Below are 11,065 nucleotides of genomic sequence, written 5' to 3' on the forward strand. Positions count from 1 at the left end.
GTCAGTCCAAGCTGAAAATACTTATTTACATGATTCTCTGATTTATCTTTCCACAACAAGAATGTTCTTAAATTCCTAACTTCAAAATTGTGGGGAGTATTTTCATCCTAAAAAGAATACCTGGAGAAGTTCCTTTTACTATTTGGGTGGAGAAGGCTGTCAGTGTCTGACAGTATGGGACTTACAAGATCTGCACATGTTGTGACTAATATTATACCAGGAAAATTTGTTGAATGTAGCTGTAGAGTCAATCTACTACACTGTATTTTTTAAAATGATATGTATTCTATGAATTATTGTGATAAATCAGAGAAAATGGGGCAATGCTTTGGATGCAAGAATAAATACATGGATTTAATTCTACCTCATGTCACTGGTATTGTGGTAAATTGTTGTTTCCCTCTCTGTTCTAATGCAAATGGGGATCAGTAGTGAGCAAATGCTGTTATCATCTGATCAATACTGTTCAGTGATCTATGCAAAATAAGCTGTGACCTTAACTTAGCTCATACTGAACAGGTATCTGGTTTGAGTGATTATTGAAAATCCAACTGAAATGATGTTCACTTAGCATTTTTGGCTTTCAGCAATTTCATTAGAATACTGACATTTCTTCAAAATGGTCAAAAAAGATTGAATTGGCCAATTCTCTGATTGAGGAGGTAACCTCTACCCAGTAACTGCTGTTGAACTATCTGGACAGAACAGTGCAAGGATAATGTGCTGCTGTTTAAACCTGGAGCTGAGATGTAAACCAAGAAGAAAATAACATTTTGTTGAACAAGGGCATTCATTTTCTTGACTTGAGTTCCATTTCAGACATATCATCATTACAAAATGCTAAGCAAGAGATCTCCCCTCCATTTCTATAGCTATAAATTTCAGAGCAGTAGTTGGTACAATTCCTCAGGGCACAAGAGTCAAGGCTTCATGGTGTGCAAACTTGAGGTTTCTGTGGCCATATTTGCAAACAATAAATGTGTTCTTATCTTGCTTCCCTTGGGGAAATTTTTTTGTGTAATCTAGTTAAATGGTACAAGGATTATGTATGTCTGAGTGTATATTCACACACACACCCCCACACACCCACATATATATATATATATACACACACATATATATATATACATACATACACACACACACACACACAGATTTTTCCCCCTCTGCAGAAATATGAATGAATCATTAAAGATCAGCAGTTGCCATATTGCTGAGCCAGTAATAAAAGGCCCATTTTTGATAGGCCAAAGAGCTGTTTTCTTACTTATGTTCACTCAGCTGAGTTACCTGAATTTGACTGGAAAGGCTGCTTGAAGTTTGTTAAGATCTAACTAAAGTATCCAAAGGCACATTCACTGCTCATACTGTAACCTACTCATAGTATGCATCAAGGTAGCATTGTAACTTAGCTGTAGATGTTCCATGAAGTTATAAATACAACACTGTGATCTCAGAACACAACTCTTAGTTTGTATTTTCCATTGTTTGAGTTTTGTTCTTTTTTATGAAGTATATTTAAATTAGAAACTRAGAAGTTCAACAAGTGTGCTTCTTCCAGACCCACTCTCCTCCACTGAACAAATTAACATTATTGCAGTAAGTGTTAGAAGAGAAGGGGAAAATTCCTTGGAAAGAGCAGTCACAAAAGTCTGAGTCACACAGTTCAGCTACCACTCTACATTTTTCTGTTATTGCAGTGGGCGTAGGACTGATCCAAAATAGTCACAAGCTTGAGAGCCAAAAGAGAAACTTCCCCTTATTGCACAAAAGATTTGAGTATGAGATGGCTTCCCTTCTTTTAGGCTTGGTTCTGTGCTCCTTACTTATGAAACCAAAGCACTTCACTTTTAGCTTATCTCACTGGTGCTGCTTTTGAAATAATGGGAGGGCAGGAAGATCAGGCCCTCTATAAAATTGACTTACACAAGCTGTTCTGTATGATTTTTTGCTGACTTAGCAAAAAGTATATATGCCCTACCCATAGCGACTTTCTGCTGATCGAGTCAACAATTTATTCTGCCTGTAGCTTTGGGAAAGTGAATGCTTACTTGTGCTGTTTATTTTATCCTGGATCCTGCAATAATTTGGTATTTTGGTAAAGCTCATGTTTTAAAGGTAAATAAATAATGCATTAATCTCAGTTTTCTTTATTATGAAGGAGGTTTCTGGTTCTGGAGAAAAGCTTGAAAATGTGAACTCTCCAGACTTAAAAACTAGTTGGCAAAGAAAAGGAATTCAAATCAAGGTTATGAGTGAGGGGAGGGAGAGTTTGTGTCATAAATTTGTCTTGCTCAACATTTTAAAGTTGGAAAGTTGGAAAGGCACAGCCATATCAGTTTGGAGTCTTTTTAGGAAAAACAACCCCTGCTAAGCTGATGGAGCTCTGCTGCCGAAGCCCTCAGTGTAGCTGGAGGCCTCCTGGCAGATGAGTAGTTTTGCGTGTGTGGTTAACGTTGTTTGCGTAGGTGAGAGAGCTGCACTGTCAGAAGCAATACTTTAGGCCAGTGCAAGCCAAGCCTGTGCTAGGATGCTCTGTTAGCATAAGCAGATCAAAAGTGTTTGATAGTACAAACTAGTTCCCAAACTCTGCCCAAGAGGTCAAGGACTTGCTTGGGTGCCTAAATGGACCTAGAAACAGCTCATGCCAATACTTCTGCTACAGTCAAAAGTGATGTATAAAGTTTAGGAGCTCCTGCTATACAACATACAGGACTAGCATGCAAAGGTAGGAAAGCCTACATTTGAGATTTGTCAAAGGTAGTTACTTCTGGTTGTCATGGGTCTGCATGCTTACAGCAGTGGTATCACTTGTGAATATGTGGGTATTTGCAAGGGGGCACAACTGTTTCTCATATGCTACTCTAACAATGTTAAATTGGGGGCAGGGCAATGTTAGCGGCTCAATGCCAATGGCATTTTCTGTAGAAAAGCATGTTCTAGTTAACACAACTCTGTGTTCACCTGTTTTTCCTTCTGGAAACATCTAGATGATATTAGATTTATGTTTGAGGTCGTCTTTTTTTAATTTTCAGCAGCAAAGCCTATTGCTTTGATACCAAATAGGGACAAGGGTGTATCAATCTTTCAGGTTGAAAATATGGTCTGTGTCTTAGCTGAGGAACCTAACAAGTCAAGGAAGAAGTTGTTTTGGAATATTCCATTTGTTTTCATACAGGTGTTTTTTCAGTTTGACCTTGTGCCTTTTTTGTCCTCACCAACAATGTACACCTAAAAAAAGTGTGATACCTGCACATTGAGATGATGTAACTGTTTTGGTTCTGTCAGTTGAAGCACCTGTCTACCTCACATGCATACTTGTCTACACAAAAAGATGTAGAGATGATGTCAGGTCTTGTAGAGTTCCCCACTTTGCCAGTTTATTTGCTGAAGAAARGAAATACTTCCGGAGGCCTGGTCTACCTCCTATGCAGGAGAAAAAATACTTGACAAGGGAGCAGGAGGTCTGTTCAGGTTCTTTTCATCATCCTACCATCAACCCAGTAGCATGACCAAGACTGTATCTATCCAACAAAGTTTTATTCTCAGAGTTGTTGTTGGCCTGCATGGCCAACATCGCGCTGCTGCTGAAGTCTGCTTGCTGTTGCTGCTGCTGCATGTGCTGTAGTCAGTAGCCTGTAGCCTCTTACTTTGAATAAAGGCTCTGTCTTTTTTTTTCTTAAAAGTGGCATAATCTAAGATGTAAGTGGGTGTGTTAGTGGAAGATGTGGACAGAAGAATAGGACTTCTGTCTTCTAGCGTTGACACAGGAGGCAGYTAAACTAACATTTTCTAGGCAACCRTATGTAAGTCCAGAAATTGCTTTTTTTGGAGTGGTGCTTTTCTGAGGCAGTGAAATGATACTTATGCCAGAGGAACATTTCATCAATAGAGCAGGACTAATTTGATGTAGAGGATTAAGTTTTGCATTGCGAAAATAACCTAGCAGTGCCTTAACAAGTGGGCTAGTAGGAGAATCAGAGAAAGGCTTGTGACGCTAAATCCTTGTTTTCTTCTCTGGACCTCAGACAAGGTTATGTGTTATTCAGCAACAGGCTACTCACTGAAGGCAAAGGGACTATTCAGCAGATACTAGCTGAGAACCTGGCATGAAGTTTCATTCTGAACTATATCAGGAGAGTGCTATTTATGTGATTGGCAATAGCCACTTCCAATGAATAATATCTTCGTCTCTACTTGTTTAGAAGTGGCATAATTTAACAGGTAAGCAGAAAGCAACTTTTCAGAACCTACTTGGAATTTTGAACTGTGAGAAAGTGTTTTTTGTCTTCATTAAATACACTGACAAGGCAGTAAATGCCAAAAATGTAATAAAATCCTGTTAAAACAATCTCCATCCCTATGATGAGATTTCTAAGAGAGAATTTTTTAGTTTTCCTTCCTAAATTTTGCTTGACAGATGCTATGCTGAGAATCTGGTATTGCACAAATAGCAGCTGTAGTCTGCTGTGTTATAAAATTGCTGCTGTGCTAGAACTTTTCCTCCTTCTGATTCAAAACTCTCTCRGTTTTGGTTTGCCTTGCAGAGCTGAGTAGCAGTCCTGGGAAGATAAAACAGGCTTATTTTTGTCTCATGTTCACACACACAGTAATGCTGTTCCTCTGTTCTATTTTGTTCTATTTTTTTTTTGTTAACTGTAGATTTTTTTTTTCACTAATTCATGTACCTTATGTTACTGCAACTCTCCTGAAGTCATTGACAAAATCAGTGCTCCCCAGACTTGAAACTGATGTGTCTCCTCCTCTCCCATCATTCAAAGTGGGGAGGAGAGGAATATTTTGATTTATAAGCRCTGGAGTGGGGAGTGGAGGGGAAAGTATATATGAGTTTGCAACTGATTTTGGTGCCTGGACCCTCGAGGCTGACATCCGTCAACTCACAGGAAGATAATTTTTTAAAAAATTGGTCTTGGTGGATCTTCCTTTCATAATGCACATTTACAGGAAAGGTTCCCCTCTTTGGGAGCTCTTCTTTGAATCATGCCATTGTGAATTAGAAAGCAGACCATTCCCCTGAGGAAGGAAACCACCAGCCCTATAATCTAAATGAATGATAGATGAGTTGTTCAAATCTTGCCTGCTCTCATGCAGTTGACATTGTAATGAAAGCTGAGGAAACGTCCTTAAATGGAAGAGAATATGAAAGGTTGTAAAAGGAGCCAGGCAGCAGTGGAGCCACTGAATAAAGATGGAGGTACAAAGCCATTGGTTTTATCTATTACAGAAACTTAGCATACTATACTTAAGAAGGGGTATTATATGGAAAATCTGTGTTAAATACATTTTCTGTTTACAGTACTTGAAGGACGTACTTACCCTTATCTAAAGAATCTTATTTTCAAAATAATCTCTGAAAGAACAAGCAGAACCCAGCTCTCTGGCTCCGTATTCTCTAAGGCAGCAGTGGCTAACCTGTCCTCCGTGAAGGGTCTAGTACACATGCAATTTGTTGCTACTCAGCTACAAGGACTTATGTGGCCTCACTAGTAATTGATAACTGGTACCAGTGGAGCATAACCAGGAGGTAGGATGCTATAAAGCTTGCCATCTTGTTGGTTTAAGGAAGTCCACCCATCTCCACCAATAAATAGTGTATATATTATTCACAGGCACACTTGTACAGTGGATTCTGTCTCAAAGCTATTTTTGCAAAAAAACCAAACTAACCCCCCAAAGGCCAACAACAGCAAAACTATTTGTCTTGGACAAGACTCAGTATCACTGGCCAGACCAGTCAGAAGTCCAAAGGAGTGCAGGACCATGTGGGGCAGGGGGAAAGTGCCTGAAGAGCACCGCAAGCACTCTGGGAGGTCAGTGAGAGGCTTTGGGGAATTTGGTGTCTTGGACACAGGGGGCTGGTGTGGACATGTGCTGAGGGATGCATATAAGTACTGGAGGAGGTGGACAGCTAGAGTGTAGAGTGGTTAACCACAAAGTACTCGGGTGATTCCCAATAAAAAGTCCCCTGCATGTTGTTCTGRGTTGGGCCTGTTTTGCTGGGTGAAGGACGTAGGTGGTGATGGTGGGGAATATATCATCTTGAAGCTTCTGTGCCATTGAGAAAAAAATGGAAATCACCAGTTTTAAAAATACACATAGACAGTGATGCCCTGAAGCTTGATAAGGCCTGTTATGATACAGTGCTCCTGGCTCTCTGCTTCCCCTCAAACTTTCTATAGCCACTTGCAGCAATTTTTTTGTATACACTGCACTAAATTTCCAGTCACGTTGCACCGAGTATAGAGTATGTGGCATTTGATTCTTCACTGTCTCCTGTCACAAGGGTTGGAGAATTGTGCAATTGATCTCTGTGTGGGAACTTCTGTCTGAGTCCTGTCATAGGATCTGATTCAGTTCTGAGAAGAGCAAAATGCAAGAACTGTATTGCTTTTCCTTTAACTCTTTTTTCCTCCTGATTTTCTGTTTGGCTTACCCCACCTAGCACTACCAGCCCCACGTTGAAAAAGCATTTTTCAGAGTTTATTTTTGGCTGGAATATACTAGTGCTAGTATATGTTATATAAGGCATCAGTTCTAAGATGTATCAGAGGCTTTTTTACGGCTTTCAAAATTTCACTTTTAAAGTTGCCAATTATAGTGTTTTTCAGTGTAGTTTCTTTTAATGCTTTTTTATTTCTTTCAAATTAAAAAAGAAGAACAGTTGCAAGCAACGGGAGAATAGCAAAGTATTTATCAGATAATATAAGTAACAGGAGATTTCTGTTATACCAAAGAATTAGGTGTATTAGATGACATGAATAATTACATGTACAGTGTACAATATACCATGATTAAAATGATAGTAAATGAGCCTACCCTAAAAATGTGTAGTTCCTGTTGTACTTTTTGTGGTTACTTCAGGTGTTCCTATACTATCCTGTAGTGGGCAATGTAGACATGCTCTTGCTTTTGCATTGCAAGCTGATAACCTGCAAAATTCCATCATCTATTAGGAAAATGTGGTAAGTTACTACCTGGAGAAAATGCTGGAAATGTTGTGCAAGATGCTGCTCCTTATTTATTCTATAAACTATCACAGTACGAAATGAAAATTACATTAATCGTAGATTTTTGTCAGCTCACTGGACTCTTTAAACCATTCACATGGTTTAGAGGGAGGTTTTGTATTTCTGTTTTGGTATYGCACTAATTGAATGTTTCAAAAGGTTAATGTAGATCTGGATTTCATGTTGTCACCTCTGTAATACACCACTAGTGTTTCTGTTGAATCAACAGATCTAACATGAGCTTTTTGACCACAATAGATAGATATCATGATCTGTACCACTAAATCTGTGCTGGAACACAGRTGTTGTGGGTTGATTCCTAGAAGGTACAACATGAGGTTAAATATCAAGTCAACTGGTAGCTTGAAATATATATGAAATAGTGGCTTAATGCCCACAGTTGACATATGCAAGGATAATTCTGTAAACAATACATGAATGAGTTGATTATCACTTGTACTGCATTTCAGATTTAAGTCTGGATTTGTTTTACTGAAAATGAAAGAAAACAAAAGCCTTGTTACCACAGAGCTCTGCTTTTTCATGTTGCAAATAAAAAAACCTAAGTACTGTTATTTAGTGCTTTTTGCACTGATTGCTCATGGAAATAATTTTAAACCTGAAGTCCAGGCTAAGTTTGAAACTGTTTCACACTGTGTTTTGTTAAGACTAGCTAGCATCTGAGTAAGATAGTTTCCTAGCAATCTTCTCAAAAACAGAGCAGTGGGTTCCAGGAACTGCTTAACTTGCAGATGCATAGAGAAGTGCTCTGAAAGAAAACCTGGTAAACTGCTTATCTGGGAAACTAATGCAAATTTTGGCAGTACTCTGAAGTGCTGATTATCATTTGTATTTGCAGAGCAATCCACAAATCATATTTTTTTCTCCTGAGGGAACTTGAGTGTTTTGCTGTAAGTCAGATTTATGCAGATCAGGGCTGATCTTCTTATTGAATTGATTGGATGTCTTTTTATTTGTATAATGTACTTTTCTTTCTGTACATATTTTACAACATTGCCATCCTAAAATATTGTAGAAGGATAAAACTTTACTGTTTTTCTTCATTATCCACAAAGAGGCCGTACCAATGGAAGGTAAAATTGTACTGTGGAAAAATAAAAATGTTGCATAAAAAATAGTGGGCCTGTGGTGCAGGCTGGACTTCAGTGTTTGCTGGGCATGCCAGAATACTTAGCTGTTGGGGTGACATTTATGAAACACTGTAAATTTTTATGCTACTGTATATGTTAAGAATCATTAAAGAAACTCCAAAGAAGCTATTCTTTAGAGATCTCTGACACTGTAATCTGTTAGATTACAAATTTGTACTAAATGTTCTGTTTTGAAAGTGTACCAAGTTTTGGGAGCCTTGCTCAAAGGAAAATTGGTATCTGTCACGTATTCTTGACACAAATGTGATGCACATCTGTATGCCTTACGAGCGGTTATAAACCTAACWTATGTCATCAATATCTGTATATATTGTATGTACATGGAAAGAATACTATTCTGGTTTGGAATTGCGTTGTCTAAGCAAAATAGCAACATGTAGATATGACTGAAGCTCATTTTTCATTCTGTGCCCTGATTTCTGCATAACTTTTTCTCCAACTTCTTGCTTTCTAACAAGTAGCTCAGTGATGATGAAATGAGTTGTCCCTCTGCATTCTGATTTAAGAAGTTGTAGTTAGGTAACTAAAACATTACTCAAGTTTGGCTGCTTCTGTAGGCATCACGAAGAATRAAGTGCCAATCTAAATCAGGGGCAAATTACCTCCAGCCTGTAAAAGATATGAGTCACTTCTGTTACCCTGTTCTTTGGAATTTTTAAGTGTTTGCAGTGTCATTAAAGTACAACACTACCTGCTTTTGATTAGTAGTTTAGCTTAGCAACYCCCTTCGCACAGCAGACTCCTTGATTCAACAGTGTGTGTCTGAGATGAATGTTTAACTTGGAGTCATTGACTGCACCTCTGGGTGGGTTCAAATATGATCAGAGCTCTTTAAAGCATAGACACACAGATTTTCTCCCTCCCCTCCTGCTCTTCCCTGTTCATAGCAAAAGTAAGGAGGAGAAGAATTCAGTATACAAATRTAATAATAATTTCTTGTATGTTCAGTTCCCTAATTATTTGTGAAAGCTGTGCTTCTAATATACAAACAACATGTAGTTATGCTAAGCTAATGCTGTGGCARTAGCTCTACATATTGAACTTAATGAGTCTTCATATGGTATCACAGATGGTATGCAAAAATAACTTTTTTTTTGTTTGTGCCATTTCTGTACAAAAATATGTGCATCTGGGAGCTAATACTGTATACAAATGCAGTACTGCCAAAGTTCAGACATATCRAAATCGTGTGTCAGAATTCAAAAGCACATTGCTAGTTTTAAATGTTTTAAATATAATAGTTTTTGCCTTCTGTTTTTGGAGTCCTTGGAGTTCAACTTTTGAAAGTTCTGCTGCAACCTTGAAAACTAGAATATGATTGTAATCCTGTTTTTCTCTTTTAATCAGTGATGAAATTTTCAGGTAATCATGTGGTCTGTGTAATGGAACTTTAAGAAAACTCCAAATTTTGTGAGGCTCAGCAAGGCTTTGAAGTGGCTGATTGTGTACACCTGTGCTCTGCTGATTAAGAGATTGATCCCATTCCCAGAGTCTCTCAGCTTGATTTAGGGACACATTAGGTATTATTTAAGCGTAATCCATATTGTGCAGTCATGCAGATGGCACTGATCCAGCAGAAGGTTAGGGAGAAACTGTGTTTCTGAGAACAGCGAGATGCATGTGTCTAAAAGGTCTGTAACATGTGTTCTCCTTCTCCAGCTGGAACACAGAAAGAAGAGATTTAAGATGTGATGGTGAATAAAGGATTTTTATTATGTTTGCCTTCTAAAYATGCTGGAGTTTTCCCAGCAATACCGTATAGTTTTTGTGCAAATGAGGCTGTAAGCACTTCTGGGACCTAGTGTGTCTTCTGTTTGCCCAGCACTTGTGTTGCTCTCAGTAAGTAGTTGGATGTCATTACCTTCCACGCGTTCACCTTTCCGCCTATCCCCGTAACGTGAAGCACTGCAAAAAGTAGACTTAAAGCTTTGAAGCCCWGCCTGAGCTGAGTGCCCACTGCTTTGAGGGGGAAGGTCGGCCCCCAAGAAATGAATTTACAGATGTTAAGCGCTGTATTGCCTAAATCGGCCAGGAGGAAATGCCTAGGGGTAGGACGGGCTGTAAATCTTGCCTCTGTATCTATTCCTGCTTAGGAAGCACATCCACAACCTTGGTTCTGGATCTGTGGCTGTGGAAGAAGAGCTACAAAGCGGTCAAGTCGGTACGGCAACTGCTCTTCTGCTCCCTGCCCCAGCGGCAAGGGGGGATGATCGGGCCGTTTCCTTTGTCTGTAGCAATGCGCATCCACCCCCCAGGAGAGGCCCCAACCATCAGCTGATAGCACGATCTGGGTTAGGCCTCTCAATCCTGTTAATTAAATCCCCCTGTGCCTCGGCGCGTACGCCGTTATTCCCGCGAGGAAAGCGCCTCAGGTAACTTCGGGGACCGAGCTCCCCCTCTGCCGCAGGGAAGGCGCGAACCCTTGTTTCTCGTGTCCGCGGGCGCCGCTCGCCCGGACGCCGCGGTGAGGGACGCGGGGGCCTCCGCTCCGCCGCCGCCCTGCCCGCCCAGCGTGCTTCGCAGGGCGCCTCCGCGGCGGCCGCCACCCCCGCTGCCCTTGAGAGGATCCTTCTGGAGCCCCCTGGGCACCTTCCCCCGCCGCCGCGCCTGCTTAGGCGCTTTCTCGTGTACCTGCGGCAGCGGCCGGCCGGGGGGGAGCCCCGAGAGGGTGGGGGGCGGCGGCGACCCCCCCCGTCCCTCACCGGGGTGTCGCTCCCCCGCCCCCTCAAAGTGAGGGGGCCGCGGKCCAGGCGCGGGCGGGCCGCGGCGCTTCCCCGCCTCCTGCCGCAGCCGGGATCGGGGCGCGCGTAGGGAGTGAAAGAAAAAGAAACAAGTGGGCGCGGAGGGGAGGGGAGCGGAGCGGAG

The 11,065-nt window shown here is 40.8% G+C and overlaps 1 protein-coding gene across 8 annotated transcripts in view; it reads left to right on the top strand.

Annotated features, from left to right (window-relative positions):
• The window catches only part of TNS3 (tensin 3), a 304,187-nt gene that overhangs the window by 68,915 nt on the left and 224,207 nt on the right, over positions 1-11,065 (top strand). Inside the window, exon 1 of one of the 8 annotated variants that reach the window (XM_085302217.1) lies at positions 10,555-10,572. The exons of the other annotated variants lie outside the window; for them this stretch is intronic. The gene's annotated coding sequence lies outside the window, so the exon portion shown is untranslated. Of the gene's footprint in view, positions 1-10,554; positions 10,573-11,065 lie in introns of those variants that run through there. 8 annotated transcript variants of the gene reach the window in all.

This window comes from Rhea americana, unplaced genomic scaffold (assembly GCF_003343005.1).
Source record: "Rhea americana isolate MKP2758 unplaced genomic scaffold, rheAme1 scaffold_189, whole genome shotgun sequence".
NCBI lineage: Eukaryota > Metazoa > Chordata > Aves > Rheiformes > Rheidae > Rhea > Rhea americana.